The sequence below is a fragment of the Leptonychotes weddellii genome, chromosome 9, assembly GCF_054177405.1.
Source record: "Leptonychotes weddellii isolate Sample4059 chromosome 9, ASM5417740v2, whole genome shotgun sequence".
NCBI lineage: Eukaryota > Metazoa > Chordata > Mammalia > Carnivora > Phocidae > Leptonychotes > Leptonychotes weddellii.
The window spans coordinates 92467889-92481524 of record NC_138377.1 but is presented as its reverse complement, the minus strand read 5'-3'; the positions used below and the strand labels follow the sequence as shown (position 1 = coordinate 92481524).

Genomic DNA, 13636 nt, shown 5'->3' with positions numbered 1-13636 from the left:
TGTGTTTCAAGCATTGTGCCATGTGCCTGGGTACTGCTGCAGATACAAAAACCAGCTGAGGCCCTGTCTGGGCTCAGTTCCTCTTTTCTAGGAAACCTAGTACAGGAGACCGAAAAGATCAACAACTCTAAGTGCTATGATAGAAGGACATATAGGGGAGCTGGGAAGCTCAAAGGAGAGGGCATCTAAGTCAGACTGCAGCATCCGAGAGGGCTTCCTGGAAGAGGTGATATTTGAGTTGAATTTAGAAGGACTGGCAGGGGTTACCAGAGGGGAAGGGTCTTCTAAGGAAGAGAGGCCAGCAGTGTACATGGTCTGGAAATGGCACAATGCATTCAGGGGCGTACAGGCAAAGGGTGGATGTTCCAAATGGCTGGAGAAACAAGCCAGGAGGAGAGCAGAAGGCAGACACAAGGGCGTGAGAGCCAAACCAAAGAGGTTGAACTTTACCCTGAGGGATACAGAGTCGGCGGGGGAGCAGGTGATCAGGGAGGCGAGGCGAGCGGAGGTGTGTTTCAGAAGGATCTCTCTGGCTGGAAGGCTGGGGAGAATGGGGACACCTGGAGGCTGGGGTCCCAGCTGGGAGGCTCGTGCAGTAATCTGGGTGAGGGTGTCCTCTGGTAATGCACCGAGCAGGAAACGGTCTACCTGGATTGCACTTGTGTCTCCCTCCTGACGGTACTATGGACAGTTAACTTGTCGTTTCCTGTGTCTTTACTGGCTCCAGGAGCCTGGCCTCAAAGTGGGCTCCTTTGGCTTTTCTCCGCCAGATCTGGTAGAGGTAGGAGGAGTTGTAATCCCATGGGTACCATGACAGCAGCAGCTTCATGCTGTTTAATCTGCTTGTGTGGCCGCTGGGGGGTGGGGAGGGCCGGCTTGGAGGCGGCCAGGTCGGGGTTTGGTCTTCATTCTGCTGTATACCAGGACGCAGCTGAACCTCAGTCCTTCAGCTTCAGCGCAGATCATCCCTCCCCGGCACAGTTGTTGCAAGGGTTAGAGAGAAGCAGCATTACGTGCCGGCTCCCAGAGAGCGCTCTGTAATAGTCCCTGCTATTGTTATTTCCCCTCCCAGAGCAGAGGAAAGGAAAACACAACTCTCGTTACAGGATTCTGGGCCCATTAGACTAGGAAAACAGGCCTGCTAGTGCAGTTCTCCGTTTCCCAGCAGAGAGCTGAGATTGGTTGCTACTGGGGCATGTCGGGCTCCTGGGCTCAGTCTGGCTGCTTTCCACGACCTGGAGACAGTCTGGGTTTGCCCCGGATGTGTGCAGGGCGAGGATGCTGCTAACCCCCATCTTGGCCTCCTGTCCTTAGAGCTGTGCAGACTCTGAGCCTTCTGTCCCCTCCGCCCCTGTCCGTGGTCCCTTGGCACAGGCCCAGCTGAGCAACTTCAGGAAGTGATGAGTAGCTGCATTACCTCATGATGGGGTAGACACTTCCTGGAGCCAGAATATGGGTATGCTTACCCCTGGCTGGAACTTTCCCCCAGCTGGAAGGGATGATGTAGAAAGTCCCGCTGGTAGCTTAGAGGAGGGTTCTCGGTTCCACGTTGTTTCCCATCATCTAGAAATCATTTTACACAAATATGTTTTTCTTCCTGATTTTCATTCTCCGTGAGGTGCCTCTGCTTTCCTCAACTCTTGTATTCTCTTGCTCCTCACCAAGTGAGTCAGGCTAGCCTCGTGGTCCCATGAACACAGCTGCCCTGTTGTCTCCAGGCCCCTACCCGTGACCTGCTCTCCATGCTCCTCTTCTGGCTTGAAGGAGCAGGTGATGGAGGAGGGGCAGCTCTCGCCTGCCTCTGGAATATACGAACGGCTTCTCCTGGGGCTGCTAGCTGATAAGCTCCTCCTGTGTTTAGTCACGGTGCTAGAGAGGTGAGGCCCTCTCCCGGCTTATGACACGCTCCCAGCCTTGTGGCAGAGAGCAATAAATGGACAAATTAACGTATGATAAGCAGTCTTGGGAAAACAGATCGAGGCAGTCTACTGCCCAGAGATCTGTGATGGGCCCTTGTCATCTGTAGGATAAATGAACCCATGGTCAGCATGGCATTCGTACACTGCCTCAGCCCTGATTCTGACCTCATCCACTTTCCCCCACTCCAAAACACTAGCCCCAGGCAACAAGAGGACAGATCCACATTCTGGCCTTTCTCCTCCTCTGTTCATGCTGTTCCCACCCAGGAAGCCCCTGCTCTTCCTTTCCTCTGCCCATGGACTTCCTTCCTGCTCATCCTTCTAGGCCCAGCAGAAAGCCTATTTCCTCTGGGAAGGCGTTACCATCTCTGCTCCCCACCGAAGCATAACTAAGAATGAACCTGCCTCTCTGCTTCTGTTGCCCTTTGTACAGCCCTCTGGTGAAAGTATCTGTCGCTGTCAGTCACTTTCTGCTGCTTATATCTAGCACCGTCCCTGGCACATGAAGAGTTACTCAGTGTTGAATGAGTGAGTAAATGAAGGCATGAACGCCTTAGTAAGACCAATGCATGCATGGAAGGCAAAGGCCCTTTCATGTCACCTGGAAAATGCAAAAGAGGTTACAGGCAGGTTTCAGTCCAATGATGTGAACATTTTTTTTCAAGATTTATTTATTTATTTATTTATTTGACAGAGAGAGAGAGAGCGAGAGAGGGAACACAAGCAGGGGGAGTGGGAGAGGGAGAAGCAGGCTTCCCGCCGAGCAGGGAGCGCGACGCGGGTCTCGATCCCCGGACCCCAGGATCGTGACCTGAGCCGAAGGCAGACGCCCAACGACTGAGCCACCCAGGCGCCCCGATGTGAACATTTATTGAGGGACTACTGTATGCCCAGGGGTAGAGTGTCAGACATCAGTGTGATATGGCACCTCCCTTCCAAGGGCCCACTGTCTACCAGGAGATGGCCATGGTGGGACTCGGTGAGGAGGCCACCTGAAATGAAAGCTAACCATGAGTCTTGCCAACAAGAGCTCACTTCCGGGGGTAAGCGTTCTGCCTCAGCAGAGAGAATAGCATGCCAGTGTGCGTTGTAAATACACCCCAGGAAGGCCCATTGATGTGGGTGGTTGTGGGTGGTGAAGGTAGATGATGTTGCCCTGTATTTACATGGATGGAAGGAACCCTGGGGCTGACTGCCCCCAGCACCAGGTAGCACCCAGTGTGCCTTCAGACGTGGCGTCTGCGGGGTGCATTACCAGGAAGGAGGTTTCAGTACCACTCAGGAACCTCACCCTGGTATGCCATCCCAACACAAATGAAGGCCTTGTAGAGGGCGGGTTTGTGTGGTTTTGTGTTGATTTTGCATTTGGGAGTTTCTCTTCTGAGTATGGGTGTGTCTTCCCTACACCCCAAACCCAACTGGAGAATTCAAAAATGGAAGGTTGTGCTCGGGTCTGACTGGTATTTTCAGCAAAAAGAACACGCCGTGAGGATTAAATGAAATTATATGCAAGCCAAGAACCCAGAACTCTCATGGGGCTTTTTGGTTTATATAAATAGTATAAGAAGTGAATTTCTGAACAAGTACCCCCAAAATCCAAATTCCTCTATGCCCTGATCGTCCTTTGAGTTATTTTTATGTTTGTGACATGATGGGGTCTGCTCATCAAGCTTTCACAGAAATGATACTAATAATACTTTGAATGTTTATGGCACTTTCTGGAATATAGTATGCTTACACATTTGTTCTCTCATTTGATCCTCATGACCACTCATGGAGGTACAAGGTATTGTCCTTTTTTTTACACACAAGGCAATTGAGATTCAGAGAGGTTAAGTAACTTGTCCAAGATCACGCAGGGATTAAATAACAGAGCTGGGGCTTAAACTTAGCCAATGAGGAAACACTAAGCCAAGCTGGGTGCCACCAGGTTTTCTTTCCCCAGATTCTGACAGTGTAGATTTCTTACTTCCTTGGGCCATGCCTCTGACACAGCATTAATCCAAAGGTCTGTATCGTGCCATGCATTTCTCTTTCACACAGTTCATATCTCATCTGGTTACATTGTTTTTTATTTCTAATAAGTTATTCCTCATATTTTAAAAAAATGTATATTTTATTAGTTGCTATAAAATGTGCATGCATTTGAAAGTAGAACTTATAAGAATGAGGCTGTTTCCATACTAAAACCTGGCAACATGAAGCAAAGGTAAAGCATGGTAGAGATTTAACTGTCGGGATAGAGTAGGGTGAAATTGTGAAGTTTCAGGGCAGACCACAGTCTGCCAAAGCAGACCATGGAAGCCTTTTTCCCTCAAAAATTTTTATTATGAAAACATTTCAAAACATATAAAGAAATTGGAAGACTACAATGGACACCATCACACCTTCCCCCTAGATTCAACATGTAGGCGTATTTGCTTTACCTCTTTCTTTCTTTAAAAAAGAAAAATATATATTTATATAAAAAGGGATTTTTATATATTTGTATCTACACAAAGACATGTACACATATGTGTATGTATATACTTTAGAATTAAAAACATTTTAAATAAAAATTAAAATAAAAAACATATGTTATTTTTAAAAACGTTGGTATAATTTGAAAGAAGATTCTAGCCATCCTGACACTTCACTCTCAGCACTTCTGTGGGCATCTACCGACCTACCACCGTTATCACACTTAAGAAAATTAACAATAATTGGTGGAAGACCTTTAATTAATGGATACACATGATTCTATTTCTGATTTTGAAAGAAAATGCTGGCAGGGCAGAGAGGATAGCTGGGAGAGAGTAGGCCAGTTGGAGGTAATGATAAGAATGTGGGAAAGAGATGACCCAAAGGTACCCTTTAGCATTTTTTAAGTGAAGGATGGTCTTTTATGCTATTATAAAAAGTATTAACTCATAGAACACACAGAAACCTGCAAAGAAGTTACCCGTGGACTTTCTACTCCAAAACAACCATTGTTAACATTTGGTGTATTTTCTCCAGCTTTTTATGAACAGGTGTGTGTGTGTGTGTGTGTGTGTGTGTGTGTGTGTCAGCATGCTTGTAACTACTACTTTTACAATTTTCTCTTATGCTTTTTTCTACTTTACATTTTAACCTGAGCAGCCCACATGTGCTCTAAAGTATTTTACTTTGCTCTAGAATCTTTTATACAAGTCTTTTCTGATTTCCTTACCTTCTTGGTGTATTCTGAGGGGCGGACCCTGTTTCCTGTTCCTCAGATGCAAAGCGTAGCTTGTGCCCCAGCCTCAGAGTGGGCCCCTTGGGCCCCTTCATTTCAAGCCCTAGAAATACATGCTGGCTGCTTTATCAACTCCTGCAAGGTCCCCCGAGGGCAACCCCAGGAGGAGTGAACTGAGGGTGCTGAACTTCTAAATAGTGGAGGGAAAGAACAAAGTGTGGCAAAAATTAAGCTATGGAGAGCCATTACTAGAAGAGTTGAGGGGTACCTTGCTGGCTCAGTCGGTGGAGCGTGCAGCTCTTGATCTCAGGGTTGTGAGTTGGAGCCCCACGTTGGGTATAGAGATTACTTAAAAATAAAATCTTTAAAAAAATAAAAATAAAAGATTTGAAATACAGACATGTTGAAACAGGAAGCATTAAGCCAACCAGGTGACTCTTACGAGATACAGCAGGAGGCCCCATGGTGAAGTAGAAAGAGGAAAGGATTGGGGGTTGAGCCTGCATTTGCATCTCACCTGCGCTGTGTGACATTGGGGAGGTCTCCTCTTTGGCCTTGAAAGTGGAGGTAATATTGCCTCTTTTTCCTGTCCCACGGGAGTGGAGTGAGGGACCAGGGAGATATCAGTATTAATGAGAGGGCCCTGCGAATTCTGAAACTCCCTACACACACTGGTTGTGAATTTTAGCTAGTCTTATTGGCCCACATTTCTCCCAATTCCTCTCTTTCCTCCAAAGGGATTAGGAAAAGGAGGTGGGCTTAGGAACATCCAAAGAGGGGGAATGAATAAGCCTGTATTTTCCCACCAGCCGGCCAGGCAGTTTCCAAGGGTGGCAGGACACTGGGGAAGGCTGATACAGGTTGGCGTAGATACCGTGATCCCCATTTCTCAGATGAAGAAACTAAAAAATGCAGTGCTCTCCTCCTCTTTTGTCCCTTATTGCTTTTGCCATCACTGTTAGGTGCTCCGAGGCCTCTTGGGGCTTCTGGCTGTCCGTGCTCTCCACTGTGGTCCCTTGCCTAGGCTTGGCCTCCGGTGAGGTTTCATGGGTTCACACAGTACCTTCTAGGTTCTAGTCACAGCTCCACTGTCAGCCCTCCCAGTGCCACTCATCTCAGTAGGAGTGAAAGAATCTGATTCTGGAAGTAGTGAAGGTGGTAGAAAGAACAGATATCCTAGCACTAAGAAGACCTGGGCTTAAATGAAACCCGGCTCCACAACTTAGCTGTGTGACCTCAAATAAGTTACTTAACTTCTCTGTTCCTTAGTTCCTCATCTAAAAAACACAGACAGCAACCTGCTTGCCTAAGGTTCTGTGTAATACTATTCTGGTAGCAGCCAGATCTCCAGAAAACAAGTGTATGTACACATACATACACAGAGATTTATCATGAATCTTATGATGCAAAGGTTTGTAACACAACTTATAAACAATAAAATATATGATACTTTTTATTGTAAATTCCAGAGAGCCAATTGTTTCTCATACAACGTTTTCTTTGGTTTTTGCCAAACCCTTGTATCAATAGCCAACCTATGAATGCAGTTGACACCCGAGTGTAGCTCTGACCAGAATGTTGGTTGATATTTTTGTCTGCATTAACAAGTAGGGTGAAAATGAAACAATGCTGGGGCGCCTGGGTGGCTCAGTCGTTAAGCATCTGCCTTTGGCTCAGGTCATGCTCCCAGGGTCCTGGGATCAAGCCCCGCATCGGGCTCCCTGCTCCGCAAGAAGTGGGCTTCTTCCTCTCCCACGCCCCCTGCTTGTGTTCCCTCTCTCTCTCTGTGTCTCTCTCTGTCAAATAAATAAATAAATAAAATCTTATAAAAAAAAAGAAAATGAAACGATGAAGACCTGTGTTAGAACTTTGCTTCTTTGTCAATGACAGGAATGACTTCTTTGCTGAATTGAATAATAGTTTCTGAATATTAAAAAAATATGTCCTCTATTTCTATGCTATTCACAAAACAACAGCTATATACACGGCACCCTTTTAAGTTTAATCTGCATTCTTTTGTGTTTTTTTTTAAGATCTTATTTATGAGCGGCTGGGTGGCTCAGTCGTTAAGCGTCTGCCTTCGGCTCAGGTCATGATCCCAGGGTCCCGGGATCGAGCCCCACATCGGGCTCCCTGCTCAGCAGGAAGCCTGCTTCTCACTCTCCCACTCCCACTGCTTGTATTCCCTCTCTTGCTGTGTCTCTCTCTGTCATATAAATAAATAAAATCTTTTAAAAAAAAAGATTTTATTTATGAGCGGCTGGGTGGCTCAGTCGTTAAGCGTCTGCCTTCGGCTCAGGTCATGATCCCAGGGTCCTGGGATCGAGTCCTGCATCGGTCTCCCTGCTCAGCAGGGAGTCTGCTACTCCCTCTGACCCTACTCCCTCTTGTGCGCTCTCTGTCTCTCTTTCTCAAATAAATAAAATAAAATCTTTAAATATCTTATTTTATTTATTTGACAGACACGGCGAGAGAGGGAACACAAATACGGGGAGTGGGAGAGGGAGAAGCAGGCTCCCCGCTGAGTAAGGAGCCCCATGCGAGGCTCGATCCCAGAACCCTGGGATCATGACCTGAGCCGAAGGCAGACGCTTAATGACTGAGCCATCCAGGCACCCCTTAATCTGCATTCTTAAGTGATCTTCTCCAGCACTTCTTAAGTCTAGAATCAAGAAGATAATAAATCACGTCCTGATCTATAGTGTCCGCCAGTTTCCATGGTGTCAATACCCCCACCGTGGCCAATTTCAAGGTGCCAACGTGCCACTGACCAGAGTTTGGAAGAGAGGCGTAGTAGGACAGCCTTATTTAGGATTTCCCCAATTCGGCGATAAGGGGCAGATATTACCTCAAGAGCATAGAGAATACTAAAATATGATTTAAAAAATTAGGAAGCAATGAGTTTTAAGTATTGTTTTTAATATGACTTATTTCAGTATCAGTTTATAGAATTTAATTTTAATATTAATATAGTTACGTAGCTCTCTTTAACGACCGGCTCACAAAATTCCTGGGCTGTCATGAGCCAATAGGCACCAGCTCCAGCACCTCCCTGGCAATTGGAGACTTTGCACACAACGTGAGAGCATTTTGTAGGCAGAATAGTGTTATATGCGGGCTGACTGTTTTCAGCGGTGTAGTGACAACAATTGCAGCCCGTGGTGGTTGAGCACCTCGCAAACATGCAGTCTCTTGTCTTGAGTGCTGTGCATGGCTTTAATCATCCATGCAACCACCCTGTGAGGGAGGTTCTGAGGTCGTGCCCATTTTATAGAAAGAAGAGGTTACTTGAGGGCTCCTAGGGCATTGTTGTGTCTCCTCAGAACCCCTTACCATATTAATAGTCCCCTTTTGCAGACGAGGGGCCAAGGCTCAGAGAGGTGAGTGACTTGCCAAGGGCCACACAGCTAGTGCAGGGCAGAGTGGGACTCTGACTTGTGTCTGTCAGATGCCTGGGTCCTCCTCAGCACTGGTTTCCCAAACATGGCGCCGCCTGCTTCTGACTTCCTTGGAGAGCTTGCCTTACAAAACCAATACTGGAGCCTTACTCCTGGTGAGTTGATTTCATCAGTTTGGTATTGTTAACACAGTCCCCAGGGATTCCAGTGAGCAGCTGGCTCAGAAGGGGACCCCCAAAGCACAGCTTGGGGGTTCAGAATGTCTTGACTCAGGCCCAGGTTCCTCACTGGTTAGATGGGGTAGCAGCTATCCACAGCTTGGTGGCTGTGAGGATCTAATAAGGTCATGTGCGGGGAAAGCCCACCACAAATGCTAGTTTGGCACAAACCATAGAGCCAGCATTGTTGATTGGCCCAAGGCTGAAAGCCAGTGGTCCTGAATGCCCTTAAAAGTGAATTTTTATTTCTCTCCATGCCACAGAGCCTAGAGAAAGAGTAGGTAGGTAGAGTGGGTTTTCCTTTCTGCTTTACCAGACAGGGCGATGGGAGGGCCATGTAGCAGCCTTCCCCAGAGGAGGAGGCCATGAGTGAGTGGCCAGAAGCTGTGCTTTAACAAATCCAAATGCAAATGAGTTGGGGCCCTTCCTGAAGCCACAGTTGTGGGTTTTCTGGAAAAACATGGAGCTGGGACAGGAAGCTGCAGAGGCCCCAGAGCCAAGATGGACATGCCCACTTTGCCAGCAGGCAGGGGTGACCCCAGCAGGCTCCCTTGTATCAACTAGAGGAAGGGAGGCGACAGGGGAGAGGGGAGAGCACGCAGGATCTGGAGTCAGCCAGAGCTTGAACCTTAGCTGCACTACTTATTACTGAGGCACCTTGAGCAAGTGCTTAACTGTCTGAGCCTCTGTTTCTTCATCTGTAAAATGGGGGTGATGATAGTACCTGCCTTGGAGAGTGAGAATCAAATGAGTATGAATGCTTTGTAAACTAAATGCTATAGGCTGGGCTATACTGAAACCTCAAGCTGGGTGCTTTTAGGAACACAGAGCATGCAAAGCAGGCCTGCCCTCTGCAAGTGTTCGATCTGGTTGGGAAGGCGGACTAACACACAGGGCTCTCGGCAGTGGTGGGTGCTGTGGGGGGGGCGAGGTTGCTGCACACTTGTGGACCTGGGAGAAGGAAGGAGAGCTGAGCTGGGTATTTAGATTTAGATGATACTTCCTGGGGGAGATATAATTTTGGCTGGGCCTGGAAGGATGGGTAGGAGTTCAATAGACGGATGATAAACACCCTCATTCTGGGAAGGAGAGACATGATCAAGGAAATAATCACAGAGGTGATGCTAACAGGTCACTTTATATGCCCTGTTTGATCCTCTTGGTAACCCTCGTGAGGTAGGTTTGATCATCACTACTAATGTATATGTGAGAAACCTGCCGCTGACAGGCTAAGTGACTTGCCCAGTGTCAGACTGGTAAATGGCCAAACTGGGATTGGAACCCAGGTTCTAAGGCTTTTAGCCATTATCTGTCTTGAGTCCCTAAAAGCAGAAGGTGCAAGAGGTGGATATGTGACTGCACTGGTTGTTCAGTTGTCCAGGAAACAATTCCTGAGCACCCAGGAATTGCAATGCCAGCCACACTTGGGTGCGAGGGGTGGAAACGAGGGCCCCTATCCTCCTCCTGGGGCTTCAGGATAGTGGGGAGAGGACACACAAGGAATTATAGTGCAGTTGATTAGCCGCCAGAGGCGAGTCAGGGTAACATGCCGGCGCCGGGGGGAAACAACTAGCTGCATGTGTTGGAGGGAGGGGGTCGCAGAACATGTTCCAGAATGAATGTGTTGGAGCTGGGGGTAGGGGGAAGAAGCAGCTTGTGAGGAAGGCCGTTCCAGCAGAGTGAACTGCAGGTTGGGGTAAGGCAGATAAGGAGGTCGGTTGGCATGTGGCGGGGGGGTGAGTGTCCAGAGGTAGGAGGGCCTTGAATGCCAGATAGAGGGGGACCTTGTGCACGGGCCACACTGGAGGCTTGCAGAAGGGGCTGCCTATGGTCTCATCTCTAGTGTGCCAGGGGGTAGTTTGCTGAGGCACCGTGGAAACCTGCCCAGAGAGGCTTGGCAGTAGGCAGCCTTGCTTGCTCAGGTAGCCCAGCACTTCCTGAATGATCTGGGGCGGTGCTCAACATTTGCAATGAAGGTTCGTAAGCAGCTTCCTTGTCCCCAGGGCACAAACTGGCTGGGCCCCCGCTCTGCTGAGTTAAGCAGCCCCGCCCAGTGACAGGCACCTGGAGAGGACACTGGGTGGGGGGAGGGGGGGGTCAGGAGATTGGGCTCTGCTCCTTGCTCAGTGCCCTTGGCAGTTTCTTGACCTCTTTGAGCAGCTCTGCAACATGATGGGACTAAATGATCTCTGAGGTCCCTTGCAGCCTCAACATTGTGAACATTGTAGGGGTGACATGGGAGTGAGGATGAGTGGGACAGGAGGCAAGTCAGGGAAAGGGCATGTGCACAGGGGATTCAGCAGGGATTCAGTAAGGTTCCCGGGATGACTTGTCATTGCTACATCCCCGAGAGGAACAAATGGACAGAGCCACCATTACTTGAAATCATGCTGGGCTTTGCTCCTTCCGTGGACCATCTCTCTGGGTCTTTAGAACCTCCCTGTGCCATGGGGGTGTTGTCCCATTTTACAGATGGGAAACCAAGGCTGCAAGAGGTCCGTTGACTTTGGCCAGGTTTCACTGTGAGTGACAGCTGGGATTTGAACCTAGACCCGCCTGACTCTAAGTTCAAGCCTTTTGCACCTTACTATATAGCCCCCTGAGGCTGCGTTCATCCTGCAGGGGCTCTTGGACACACCGTACTGGACCGGTGGGGATCGCCCACTCACATGGGTCCTGCCTGGAGGACCAGCTTCTGGTTTAGCCCCATAGCAGGCACCTCTGACCAAATCCACTGGGACACGGTGGGGCATGTTGGCCTCTCCCACAGCCGCCTGCTTCGTGGGCTGAGCTGGGTGGATTTGTGTTGACAGGTGAGGGCAGTTTCACCTCCTGGGGTAGCAACTGCACAAGGCCTGTGCTGGGCAGTGGTGTCACCTATGGGAATGTGATCCCTCCTTGTAGCCACGCTTTGGAGGTGATGTCAAGTATGTGGGTAGTATTTGGTTGAAGTAAATAAAGCTGGAGAAGGACAGATGGATAGGATCATACTACCCCAGAGGGCAGCCTGGCTTGGGCCCAGCAGTCTGTGGTCACAGTGGCCTGTTCTTCCTTCCTGACCTGGAGCCAGGAGACCTGAACCTTTCGTATGTCCTGCCTTGGGGCCCAGAAGAGTGGGAATTTGCCCAGCCAGCTTGGGAGGTTAGGCCACCTTGCAGTTGCAGAGGCTTGAGCTCAAAGGGGCTCTGGATCTCATCCAGTGTCTATTTTAGAATTGGGGGTGCTGAGGCCCAGAGAGAGGAAATGGCGTGCTCAAGTTCACATGGCCTTGTATGGTGGAGGTGAAACTGGAATTTCCTAGTACCCAGGCCCGGGATCTTTTCTAGGGCCCTATCCTGTTTGGGAAGCGGGGGAGCAGAGAAGCTGAGAACCTAGACCTTGGGGAGCTGCTGCTTTGCTGGCCCTCAGGTTGCCCTCCTTTCTCAGTCGTCCTCCCTTCTGACCCAGGCCTACAGCAGCCCTGTGGGAGGAGTGCCCTAGGGCCCCCCAGGGGTGGTGGAGGACCTCCCTAGGACAGAAAGAGAAGGACCACTAACTCCCAGTTCTTTCAGTGCGTGTCAGCATATTTCAGTGGAGCACGCAGGATGCAAGACACCATAGGGGACGCCAGGAAACAGCACTGATCTGAATTTTCCAGGGGAGGCCACCACCCAGGAGAGGAGCAGAGTCACAATATGAGAGACAGCCTGCAACGGAGGGCCACTTGCTCATGAGCATTGTCAGCACCAAGCAGGTTAGAGCCCAAGGCCAGGGGCCGCTTCACTGAAAAGTAAGGCAGTAAGTAGAAGGAGGCAGGGATGAGGCAAGTCTCTGAAAGGGTGACAAGGAGTAGGAAAGGCATTCTGGGCCAGGGGAAGAGCTGGAGCAAAGGATGGAGCCGAGCTGTCGTTCTGGGTGTGGTAATAGCCACCTGGAGGGGCTGGGGGGCAGGTGCAAAGAGGGGATGGGCCATGAGGCTGGGAAGGCAGCATGGAGCAGCCAGAGCAGAGCCCCAAGGCCTCAAATATCAGGCAGGGCATTTGAGCTTTCTCTCATGGTCAGCGGGACCACCGAAGATAGTTAACCAAACTGGGTGATGTGGTGGCCAGCAGGGGCTGGACTGCCCAGGAAACCCACCCCGACTCTGCCATTATGAGGTGTTGGACCTTGGGCCAGTGCGTTAGCTCTCTGAGCCTGTTTCCTCATCCGTGAAATGGGGGTGGTAACAGTGCTGTTGCAAGGATGACATGGAGCAGTAGTGGGCTGCCTGCCTTGGTAAATGTTCAGAAGATGTCAGCCCCTGCCTTGCCTCCTGGGTAGCATCAGGCTGGGTTCATGGAAGCTGGGATAGCAAGAAGGAAGCCCTTCTGAAAGCAAGAGGAGCTGTAGATAGAGGGGCTATTTTCCTTTTTACTCCCAGTCAGGGCAGATCTGAGCCTGAAGGTACAATTGGTCCAGATGGGCCAGTGGTGAGTGATGAGGGCAGGACAAGAGTCTGGGGCCTGCCCACCTAGCAGAACATCCCTGCCGCGCCAGTGTGCAAGCCTGCCCTAGGTTGTCAGGCCCAAGCAGCATTCCCACTTCTCCTTGGGATAGATTCCCAGGACACTTGAGCCCCAGGGAAGGAAGATCATTTACTCTAGTTGTTAGGAGCAGAAGCTTTGGAGTCCAACAGATAGAGGTTAAAAGCCCTTTGTTCACAAGCCAGTGTTTCAGTCTTGGTTTCTCCTTTCTGAAACAGAGGAATGATGACATCCACCGCAGAAGATGGCCGGGAGGGTTCGATGAGGTAGAAAGTATGTCGCGTGCGTGGTTAGCACAGTGCAGCCAAATAGCTGTCTTCACTCAGGGGACATTTACTGCGCACCTGGTGGATGCCAGGCTCTGTAGCCAGAAGAGGAACAAAACTCTCAGGAAGCTTGTAAC

General features: G+C 49.6%; 1 protein-coding gene across 4 annotated transcripts in view; it reads left to right on the top strand.

Moving 5' to 3' along the window:
* DAPK2 (death associated protein kinase 2) overlaps nucleotides 1-13636 on the top strand; it is a 109081-nt gene that overhangs the window by 66420 nt on the left and 29025 nt on the right. The window lies entirely within an intron of this gene.